Source organism: Caretta caretta, chromosome 3 (genome assembly GCF_965140235.1).
Source record: "Caretta caretta isolate rCarCar2 chromosome 3, rCarCar1.hap1, whole genome shotgun sequence".
Taxonomy (NCBI): Eukaryota; Metazoa; Chordata; order Testudines; family Cheloniidae; genus Caretta; species Caretta caretta.
The window spans coordinates 86,891,353-86,899,090 of NC_134208.1; the positions used below are offsets into that span (position 1 = coordinate 86,891,353).

At 43.5% G+C, this 7,738-nt stretch overlaps 1 protein-coding gene across 4 annotated transcripts in view; it reads right to left on the reverse strand.

Moving 5' to 3' along the window:
• The window catches only part of FYN (FYN proto-oncogene, Src family tyrosine kinase), a 190,140-nt gene extending 183,081 nt beyond the window's left edge, over nucleotides 1-7,059 (reverse strand). Inside the window, exon 1 of one of the 4 annotated variants that reach the window (XM_048844780.2) lies at nucleotides 6,666-7,059. The gene's annotated coding sequence lies outside the window, so the exon portion shown is untranslated. The remainder of the gene's footprint in view (nucleotides 1-6,665) is intronic. The other 3 variants (XM_048844779.2, XM_048844778.2, XM_048844777.2) reach the window with 3 other exon arrangements.
• Nucleotides 7,060-7,738: the final 679 nt, after the last annotated feature.

Below are 7,738 nucleotides of genomic sequence, written 5' to 3' on the forward strand. Positions count from 1 at the left end.
AAAAATCAAAAGCATTTATAAACTGGTTGATTATTTGGAAAACAGCAGCTTGAATTGCAAACGCATGCTCCTAAAATATAAAGGTTTGTAGCCCTGAATTTGGAATAGCACAAGTCGTATAGCTCTAAGTGAATTCTGCAATTTATGGGAACTTGTTTGGGACAAGACTTTTATCACCCCAATATACTCTGTAAATATCACACAAATATTTGAGAAATTTTCTTTCTAAAATGGCACGTAAGCCATAAATTGGATTTCACATCTTAGTTTATATTCCTGACAGTTAAGGGGCAAGTTCACTGCTGGCATAATTGGACTCAACTTCATTGAATGTGGCCCATAAACCTATGCTTGAACAACAAAAGTTACATTCTTTGAAGTATCCATCATTCTAAAGTAGAAGAGATGCAGTGAAAGGCCCATATGTCTTTATATTCTAAATCAGTGGTTTTCAACCTGTGGTTATCAGATCCATGAGGGGGTCTTCAGACTATGTCTAATGGGACTGCGAAAAGTGACGAGGAAAATAAAGTTTCAGATTCCAGAAAAGGCATTCTGTTTTCCCGATTGATCAAAAGTATGTGAATAGCTCCACATCCGTGTTTTGACCTGTAAGCATTGCTGTTACCAAAGGGTGCTAAACTGTGGGCTTCTTTCTCACGCTGCGTCAAATGCCATGCCGAGCATATGCAACGTTTATAGTTGAATTCTATTCAGTCAGTTTTCAGTCTAAGACTTCTACGGTAGCAGTCTGCAGACCACAGGCTGAATTTCCAAAGGAGGTCCGCACCTCATTTCAGAATGTTTTAAGGGTCCGCAAATGAAAAAAAGGTTGAAAACTAGTCTTCTAAATAGTAACCCAGCTAACAGATGCTTAAATGTTGCTGATTTGTGTTTGCACTGAAATGGAAGCTTTAACAAAACTCTATTCATTTTTGTATAGATACATAATGCGATGCCTGAATCTCTCTCATAAGGTCTTAGGAAGAGTGTCTGCCATGAAACTGGATTTTTTTCTTTTTTAAATTAAAGGGTCTTTCTGTGATGCATCTACATTCTTCAGACATCACCTCTGCATGAGCCTTCCTTTTCTCTGTTGCTACTTTTAAGCTCCTTGAGCTCTCTTCACCTCTTTATCCAGGTATCTCCTTGGCTTCTGACGCGTCTCTTACCTTTTTTAGGCTCTCTTCTACTTCTTTGCACATCATGCTGTTACTGTCAGTTCAGCTTCAGAACAATTTTCAGTCACTTCATTAAAAGTGACATAATGTAGTCATTTAACAAAATATTTTTAAGAGGGCTTCTTAAGGCTTTAGAACTGACACTTCATGAGTCATCTGAACCATGAACCCTGTGACTCAAGATTAACCTAACCTTGTTTTCACAATGAGGGCTCTAGGTTTTAACTAGCACTTACCTTTAGAGCTATGCTACAGGGTTTCCTTTATGCTGTCCTACAAAGTTCTTTCCAATGCTATCCTAAAAAACTGTAAAGTGCAATTAGATGATGTGAAGCACTCTCCCCTGGCAGCACAGCTCACTGGACATCCACCTGTTTCAGAGATAAGCATGCCACAAGGAGCAACTTCCCACTCTTTCCAGCTCCTTACAATTACTGCATGCCTACAGCATGGCATTGACATGGATTTATGTGGGCTTAAGAGAAGAGGGAGCATATTATGTTGGCTCTTCTCCTCCCTTTCTGCTACTTTTGGGGATTTTTCCTCCTCCCTTCTATTTGCTTGCCTCCAGCCCTCACAACTGCAATACATAGTTTATTTTATTGCATTGGGTCTCAGCATGAAGTATGGTATTTACTAAACTTGGAGCTGCTCTTTGATTAAAGATATTTTTGTGTAATTCATTTGCTTACTCACAAAAACTCTGCAAAGTTATTTGCGTAGTCAAAGAATGTTTTCAGAGATAAGGCTTTGCTGGAGTTAATGTAATCCTTTCAGTTAAAAAAAGGTTTTATGCTAAATAAAGACCTTGGTCCAACTCTGGGCTAGTCTTTTAGTAGTCTCGCTACCTGTGCTATGCTTCCACAGTTGGGATAAGCAGGGTGTTTAAGCTAGAGTTCCCTCAAAATCAAGTGATACAGGTTCCTGGCCTCTCAGTTCTGAAACTCACTTCCTCTCCTGTTCTGAGGTCGCCCAAACAAGTTATTTTTGTGAGGCGCATTTTGGGGGGCTGGGGACACATAGCAGGAATGTTGACTAACGCATGGAATTCAGCGGGTAAAGCTGGTGAGGAAAAAATTCAGACTCATTTTCCAATGGAAAATGGAGTTCCATTTAAATTGAAACTCTTCACAAGATTAGTTTCAATTTTGCAGAAGTTTCATTTTGGAATAAAAAAATCAAAACATTCTGACAACGGCGAAACATCTTATTTCAGCATTTTCAGAATAAAACATTTTAATTTTTGTTTTGAAGCTTAACGCAATTTGAAACAAAGTCAAATTACACAGTATAAAATAAGAGTCCAAGTTGAAACAAAAGGTCGCAACTACCCTGAAACAAAAAAAGCTTAGCAATTTTCCTTTGTGGAGAATTTTGAGAGTGTTGTTCTGATTTGAAATGAAGCTAAATTTCAAAATCCTTCGCAAATCGAACGGTCATCCTTCAGCCAGCGCTAGATAGAAGATGGAATACTTTTCCTTTGCTGCAGGCCTAATTAGTTACTGATGGTCAAAGTTATTAGTTTTGTGTTTAGGGCCCCACTCCTGAAGAGACACGTATTCCTGAAGAGATAAGTATTCACACTAACTTCAATGAGGCTGCTTGCATGAGTAAAATTAAGCACATACACAAGTGTATAAGAATCTGGTTTTCCATTTGATGTGGTAAGTGTCAATGGCACCTAAGCCCATATCCTCAAGAGGTATTTATATGCCTAACTCCACTTGAAACCAACAGGAGTTAGAAGCCTACAGAGCTCTGAAGATCTGGACTGTACATTCTAGGATAGATGCCTTTTTGGACAGTTGCTTACAAATGTGAAGTAAAATAACAGCCTTTTTCATAAGTGATGAGAACTTGAAATGCTAACTGAAGTCAGCAGGCACTACAAGTGCTCAGCATCTCTGAAAAACTAAATAAATTGCTGACCTGCAACATACAGATCCAAAACCTGCAAGCCCTTATTCACCGAACTAATCCTTAATTGCTAGACCAATGAGACTACTGAGGCAAGGGCTGGCAGGGTCAAGTCCTATTTTTCTAGCAGTGACTCAATCAGTACAGTGAATTCTTGGAGGGCAGAGTGGGGGGCATTATTAGTTCTCTTACTCTTGAAGAAAGATCATAGTAAGAGTACACAATGTCAAACGCAGAACTGTGATAAGCTCATATGTACAATGCTTTGAATATGTAATAATTTATGCAGAACTAATCCTTCCTAACAACTGAAAATATGACACTCATGAGGTATACACAACATTAATGACAGGTTTCAGAGGAACAGCCGTGTTAGTCTGTATTTGCAAAAAGAAAAGGAGTACTTGTGGCACCTTAGAGACTAACCAATTTATTTGAGCATGAGCTTTCGTGAGCTACAGCTCACTTCATCAGATGTATTAAATCATCATGGAGGGACCATGTAGTTTTAACTTGTCTAACTGAATTTTTATTAGACAATAAAAATCATATCATGCCTGTGTGTTCATTCTAATCGAGCCCATAGAGCCACTGGCCCCAAAGGTCCTTTTCATACTATACTCCACTTGTGCACATTTGGAAAACGTTTCTTAGATGCTTCATGCAATGTAATTGTTTAACAATTACAACTATATTAAGACAATTGATTTTACAACATTCTTTGTATTTTACTCTGAATTTTTATATTAACTGGTTTTATTTTTTAAAAATCTAATATCAGTGTTAACAGTGAAGTTAAACTACAATAAAGGTTATTTTTTTCCATAATATCTTCACTGACAGCTCTGCCTAATATTTTTTCATCTCTACATGCAGGTGTCCTTTATTGCCTAATAAGGGCTGTATTCAACCACTCTGAAAACTATTTCCTGTTACGTTATATTAAAGTTTATAATTAAGTAATATCCCCATGCCATTACACATTTTATCAAAAGATAATATAGCATGACTTCAGTTGTGTGTCCAGAGCTGAGGGTACATAATAATGTCAAAGTTAATTGCCTCGCAGAAGACACCCCGATGAAGGAAATCATTACTATTGCACAAACATGGTATTGAAATGAGTTCACATATTAATACTTTCTAAGTTATTTTATCGTTAGTGCTTAATACTAATAGACTCACAGAAAAAATCCACCAGAACAATCTGAATATTCCAGTGAGCTTCTCACATGAGTTTACAGAACCACAGGAATGAAAAAAGCTTAGTCCATATTAGTCCAAAGCTTAGTCCATAACTGAAAAGGCAGCTATTAAGCCACATTACTTTTAATGAAAAAAACTGGTCACTAACTTAACAAAATGTATTAAAAGTGATTCTGTTTTTTTCAAGAGGAACCTGGGCAAGACACTTTGTTTTAAAAAATATTCTGATGTAAATATCATACATAATGGACATCCATTAGGATCAACTAATTTTTTTTCTTAGAATGTGCATTAAGCATTAAAGGTTTGAGTGAATTCGCTATTATTCCAAGATCTTCTGCACTGCTGGCTTGGATGATTTCAACTGGCGGGGGGAAAGTGGGGGGAATAAGGACACCACTTTTGGTTAACTTTAAAAAAATCACTATTGTTACAAAAACAACTAAAATGGTTATAACAAATATTAAAAAGACATTTTCCTCCTATATATTGCCCCCACTTAGTTTGCTTTGTTCATTTAACAGAACTTTATATACAGTTTTCTCTGTGTAGGTTTTCATCTCCTGTGACAGACTTATTTTTAAAAAAATTGGAAAATGTGATTGTAAAACCACAAAACTCAGCATGTGAGTGTAGTGTTGGAAACTACTTTCAGTTCATTATTGAAATGGTCTTTATTTCAAGTTGACAGTGTCCCTTTAATTTACTGTTCTTTATCTACGGGAGCTAGACAAAACCCTAACAAACCCACTTCCTCTACAAACATATAAGCAAAAGATCTTCACCTGCAATTGCTCAGAGCATTGGCAAGGGAGTACCAGTTAAAAGATATTTAGAAAACTGGAAAGTATGACAGCCGTTTGGGTGGTTAGAGGAAGGATGTGGGAGGTAAGGAGGCTGCATACAGGCAGGAAAGTAACAAGGTCTCTAAAAGCATTTTCAGTACTCTGTGTTTTTTTACAAACCAGCTCTGTTATTAATCATTCTAAGAAACAGAATGTATCAACATGACTGATGAAAAACTGCACTGTGTTCCCTTGCACTTGACGAAAATCTTCTCCTTAAGCATCAGCCCCATCTCTCTCTCCCTCCCTCATCACTACTGAATGGATGAGGCTATTATGTTCTCATTTTAGAATTAAAGAAATCCACATGGAGCAGCAGCAAGGCAAGTTATTGAGGCAGTAGAAACCAGATTTAACATTATTAAAGAAACTCTGACTACATATATACTGTAGCTTTGCAGATGCAGCAAAATGTTGGCACCCGTGGTGTGGCATTTGGTATCTTTCACTAATCTAAATGTGGCTGGAAAGGAATTGAGAGCAGATCAGCAGCTTCATCTGGAGAGAGAGAAGCCTCAAGGCAGGGAACAGAGAAAAGAAACAAGAAGCAAACCTCCTTTCAAATCCTACCACCCTTGGGCATTTTGTGCCTCGCTTCACTGAAAGGGCCCTTTGTCACACACACAAATCCTATAAAATTTAAGAGGGATTTAAGAGGGTCATTTTATTTATTATTCCTCCCTCCCCCTTTTCTCTCCCCTAAATTGCAGCAAAGTAAACCCCTGTGATGAATCTCAGTTACCTCTTTCGAGCTCAGTAACTAATAAAGCCTCAGCCTGCAGTTCAAGAGTTAAAATGGGGGTGGGGATAGCAATGGGACAAAACCAAAAACATGCAAATGGTCCAAAGCAGGAGAAAGGCAGCATGGGTCAGAGCCCAGCTACACACGAGCATCAATTATTAAATGATTACATCATAGTTCGTATTTAGCTCCGCTAGAGAGCTTCAGAGCCACAAAAAAATAAACAGAAACGTGAATTGATCAAGCCGCACAGCACCACGGGCTCCTCCCCCCCCCCCCCCCCCCCCCCAGCAAGCCTGTTATTTTCTGCCAGAACTCGCTTACCATCGCCCATCATCCTCACCCTCAGCAGGGTCACAACAATCCACCCCCCGAGCCACATGATCACCAGCAACAATAAAGCTTCGGTTTTTCTTGGGGGTAAACTACTACTGGAGGGGGAGCCAAAAACAAACGTTTAAGGAAAAATACATAAAACTGATGGAAGGCGTCTGCATCCGCAGCCTCTCCCCCTCCCCTCCTGGCACCGCTCCCCTTGGCGGGGCTCCAGCCGCACGCCCAGGCCAGGGGGCTCGAGGTGGAGGGCACCTGCAGCAGCGTTGCCCCGACCTCTCCCGAGAAAGCCTCCCACACACCCACCGACACCCACACAAAGGAAACGACACAGCAGCAGCGGCGGCGCAGCAGCATCCCCTCCTCCCCCCAGAAACACCTCTCCCCCCCACCCCCCACCCCCGGGCCGCAGCCGGGCCCCCGGGGGTTTCGCTCCCTTACCTGAGGCTCAGCGCGGGGCTGGCGCGGCGAAGCCAGGCTCACAGCATCCCCCTCGCGGCAGGGGGCCCTCCCCAGGTGACTCCTCCCCCCCGCCAACGCCGGCCCTTCCAGGGACCACGGGGGCGCAGCAAGGAGCGGGGCGAGCTCCGGCGGCTCCGCGCCCAGGCAGCGAAGACCCCGGGAGCCGAGGCAGCGGCGCGCGGGCGGCAGCCGGGGGAGGGAGGGAGACGGGCGGGCAGGGGCGTCGCTCCGACTCGCCGCGTCCTCCCCGCCTCAGCGACAGCGGCGGAGCCCGGCTCCGGCTCCGGCTCTCTCCCCCCCGCCTGACAGATGGCGCAACCGCAGCCGCGCCCCCGGCCAACTCGCGCTGCTTCGCCGGAGCCGGGTCCCCCCACCGCGGGGGCGGCCCGAGACTGGCAGCCCCAGCCGGCCTATGGCGAGGCGCAGCGGCTGGGGAGGGGGGCTGCCGCAGTTATTGGCAGGCGGCGGCAGAGGAGGAGCTGGAGGAGTGCGGTGTATTAGGTTGGGCGCCCCCGGCTTGCAGCGGGGTGGGTGTCTAGGTGGGGCTGGTGCCTTGGCAGAGCGGTAGCATCAGGCACAGCACCCTTCGTTTGCCGGTCGCTCTCCCCTCTGCCCTGCTGTGCTCTGTAATCCCAGCAATGGTCCCTTCCAGCTGCACACTGACGCCAAGGCTAGGGGCACCTGGGCGTTCTCCAGTCTGACTAGTGATGGTTGGGGGCAGGTAGCAAAGTTCAGCGAAGGTTGGAGCAGTGGGGCTGGAAGTAGCGGTGCTGCCGCACCCCCTGGCTTGAAGTAGTAATAATAAACACCCAGCGTATGGTTTCCCTCATCAGCACCCCCACTACAAAAATTGTGCCAACAGCCCTGGGTTGGAGGGTTTAAACCATCCTCTTCTCCCCAGGAAAAATGCAGAAGCTCGGAACGGGGGGCTTGGATAGGCCCATGGTGGCTTTAATGACCCTCTTCAAATCAAAGCTGGATTCTGGACCATCACATATGGTAGGCTTTTGGTTAGGGCCCATCCAGACTTCTAATATATTGCAATGTGAGGT